The following is a 3,818-nucleotide window of genomic DNA, read 5'->3' as shown; positions in this document are numbered from 1 at the left end:
ACATCAGCATGACTGGAAAGCTTGACAGAAATATCCAACTTCAGGCCCCACCTAGACCTATTGAAACAGAATCTGTAATTTTACCAAGACAGGTAGGTAATTCACATGCCCATAAAACTATGAGAAGCCCTATATTCAAGCAGTGGTTCTCAACATTGTCTATGTATTAGAATCATGCAGAAAGCTGTAAAATAAACAAGCAAACAATCAAACTGAAAAAAATCACAACAGAATTGTGACCCTCAGAGCAGGGATTTTTTTCTAATCAATATTAAGTAACTCCTAGACAATAATGGCTTTCAGAAACACTGCTGAAGAACAAGACTATAGCATATGAATCAAGTAAGAATTATGCATAAACATATTTTTATTAATAAATGATATCAACATCATGTGCTAGGAACATATGGCTTGATAGCTGTGGGGAAATCTGCAATTTGCCAATCATATCTCATCATTTGTGCTAAATTTAGGTAAATCTGTAATATAATTATAAAAATTTAGTCACTACATAAGTTCTGATCTCAATAGCAAGATTTCCTTATTCCATTCATATTTTCCTTCCTTGGACTTCCCACTTTCTAAGCAAAAGGTTTAACACTTCTCAGCCTTTTGGGTAAGATAGATGTCTAAGCAAAAGAGTTCCCCCTGTCTAACATTCTCAACAGTCAACTGGAGGAGGAATGAGGGAAGTGAGAAGGTAATGAAAGTTATTAGCTACAAACAATTGCTAATGTGTTTGCATTTCTCGTACTTCTAAGACTGACTGAGGGCTTCTCAGTGCCTCTGCATCCATAGCTCCCAGACTCCCCGTGCCCCACGCACCTGCTCTGGCCATGATGAACTTTGGCGGCGTGGATGCGTTGCTGGGCGTCCAGTTCACGCCACTGCAAGGCGGCGGCAGCCTCCACTGCCAGCAGGCCCGAATGGGCAGCGCAGGAGGGATGTGCTCGACCGCTGGCTCCTCCAGCGGTTTCCACTCGTGGACGCAGAAGTCTGTGAGCTCCGTGTCCGCCTCGCCCAGCCGCGTCCGCGGTGCAGGCCCCGCCTCGAGCACCGACTCGCTGGACACGCTGAGCAACCGGACCGGAGGTCTGTTTGGTGGCAGCAGCAGCGGCGCGCAGTGAGAAGGAGCAGCTGCAGGAACTGAACGACTGCTTCGCGGGCTACATGAACAAGGTGCGGCAGCTGGAGGTGCACAACCGCAGCCTGGAGGGCGAGGCGGCGGTGCTGTGGCAGCAGCAGGCAGGCCGCGCCGCAATGGTCGAGCTGTAGGAGCGCGAGGTCCGCGAGATGCGCGGCGCGGTGCTGTGCCTGGGCGCGGTGCGCGGTCAGCTGCCCTGGAGCAGGAGCACCTGCTCGAGGTCATCAAGCACGTGTGCCCGCGCCTCGACGACAAGGCCTGGCAGAGCTAGGAGGCTCAGGCGGCGGCCGGCGCGCTTGCGCGCTTCGCTCAGGAAGCCGAGGCGGCGCGCGTGGAATTGAAGAAGAAAGCGCAGGCGCTGCTGGAGGGATTGCGGCTACCTGTGGCGCCACCACCAGGAGGAGGTGGGCGAGCTCCTTGGCCAGATCCAGGGCTGCAGCGCTGTGCAGGTGCAGGTACAGGCCGAGGCGCGACGCCTCAAGTGTGACGTGATGTCGCTGCTGCACGATATCCGCGCGCAGCTTGAAGACCACGTGGTGCAGAGCACGCCACAGTCCCAGGAGTCAGAACCGACTGTCAGAGGCAGCCAAGGTGAATCCGGCACCATGCACTAAGCGCATGAGGAGATAACAGTACTGTCGTCAGCTCCAGGCCAGGACCACAGAGCTGGAGGCAATGAAAAGCACCAAGGACTCCCTGGAGAGGCAGCGCTCTGAGCTAGAGGACTGCCATCAGGCAGACATTGCCTCCTACCAGGAAGCCATTCAGCAGCTGGAGACGGAGCTGAAGAACACCAAGTGGGAGATGGCAGCCCAGCTGCGAGAATACCAGGACCTGCTCAATGTCAAGATAACTCTGTGCATAGAGATAGCAGCTTACAGAAAACTCCTGGAAGGCAAAGAGTGTCGGATTGGCTTTGGCCCAATTCCTTTCTCGCTTCCAGAGGGACTTCCCAAAATTCCCTCCGTGTCCACTCACATAAAGGTCAAAAGTGAAGAGAAGATCAAAGTGGTAGAGAAGTCTGAGAAAGAAACTGTGATTGTGGAGGAACAGAGGAGACCCAAGTGACTGAAGAAGAGGAGAAAGAGGCCAAAGAGGAGGAGGGCAAGGAGGAAGAAGGGGCTGAAGAAGACAGCATAGAAGGGGGAGAAGAAGCAAAGTCTCACTTAGCAGAACAGGCTGCATCCCCAGAGAAGGAAGCCAAGTCCCCAGCAAAGGAAGAGGCAAAGTCACCGGCTGAGGCCAAGTCCCCAGAGAAGGAGGAAGCAAAATCCCCAGCCAAGGTCAAGTCCCCCGAGAAGGCCAAGTCCGGAGCAAAGGAAGAGGCAGAGTCACTGGCTGAGGCCAAATCCCCAGAGAAAGAGGAAGCAAAATCTCAAGCTGAGTTCAAGTCCCCGAGAAGGCCACGTCCCCAGCAAAGAAGAGGCAAAGTCACCAGTAGAGGCCAAGTCTCCAGAGAAGGCCAAGTTCCCAGCAAAGGAAGAGGCAAAGTCACCAGCTGAGGCCCAGTCCCCAGTGAAGGAAGAAGTAAAATCTCCAGCTGAGGTCAAGTCCCCTGAAAAGGCTAAGTCCCCCAAGAAGTCCAAGTCCCCAGTGAAGGAAGACTCAAAGTCTCCTGAGAAGCCCAAGACTCTTGAAGTGAAGTCTCCAGAAGCCAAGACTCCAGCAAAGGCGGAAGCAAAGTCCCCTGCAGACAAATCCCCCGAAAAGGCCAAAAGCCCTACCAAGGAGGAGGTCAAGTCCCCAGAAAAGGTGAAGTCTCCCCTGAAGGAGGATGCCAAGGCCCCTGAGAAGGAGATCCCAAAGAAGGAAGAGGTGAAGTCCCCAGTGAAGGAGGAGAAGCCCGAGGAGGGGAAAGTCAAAGAGCCCCCAAAGAAGGCAAAAGAGGAGAAAGCTCCCACCATGCCAAAAACAGAGAAGGACAGCAAGAAAGAGGAAGCACCCAAGAAGGAGGCTCCAAAGCGCAAGGTGGAGAAGAAGGAATCTGCCGTCAAAAACCCAAAGAATCCAAAGTTGAAGCCAAAAAGGAAGAGGCTGAAGATAAGAAAAAAACAGCCACCCCAGAGAAGGAGGCTCCTGCCAAGGTAGAGGTGAAGGAAGATGCTAAACCCAAAGAGAAGACAGAGGAGGCCAAGAAGGAACCAGATGATGCCAAGGCCAAGGAGCCCAGCAAACCAGCAGAGAAGGAGGCGGGAGCGGCAGTTGTCTTTTCTGTTCAGAAAGACTCTGTTCAGTCTTTTCATGAGGTTATCTTCAGCAGCCTTTTTTTCTTCTTACCCCACACAACAAGAAATCCGTCCCACAGCTGCTTTCACAGGGTCCCTATAGACCATCACTGGGGGTGGTTGCAAGCAGACTGAAGCCTCACTGAACTTCAGCTACATTCCCAGTACTCCAGGAACACAAGGACCCACACGGTGTAAGCAGACAATACCAGCTGCCCATTTTTATCTCTCTCGCAGCCCTCTGCTGTCTTCTATATCACAGTATGAAATATAGGCAATTTTCTGATCTACCAACTTTGAGAAGGATGACTAAAAGCAGTCTCTGATTTTGTGGATGTTCAGAGAACAAGAGACCCCAGCACCAGAAACTATACCATGGAGATAAGCATGGAAACACTTCTAAAGTCTGAAATCTTGCCTTCCGAGAAAGTATTTCCTTCATCTGATGT

General features: G+C 51.9%; 1 pseudogene; it reads left to right on the top strand.

Annotated features, from left to right (window-relative positions):
* Positions 1–836: 836 nt before the first annotated feature.
* LOC108284167 lies at positions 837–3,504 on the top strand (annotated as a pseudogene).
* Positions 3,505–3,818: the final 314 nt, after the last annotated feature.

Source organism: Cebus imitator, unplaced genomic scaffold (assembly GCF_001604975.1).
Source record: "Cebus imitator isolate Cc_AM_T3 unplaced genomic scaffold, Cebus_imitator-1.0 Scaffold271, whole genome shotgun sequence".
Lineage (NCBI taxonomy): Eukaryota > Metazoa > Chordata > Mammalia > Primates > Cebidae > Cebus > Cebus imitator.
The sequence above is the reverse complement of the archived record's forward strand: the minus strand, read 5'-3'. Positions and strand labels throughout refer to the sequence as shown.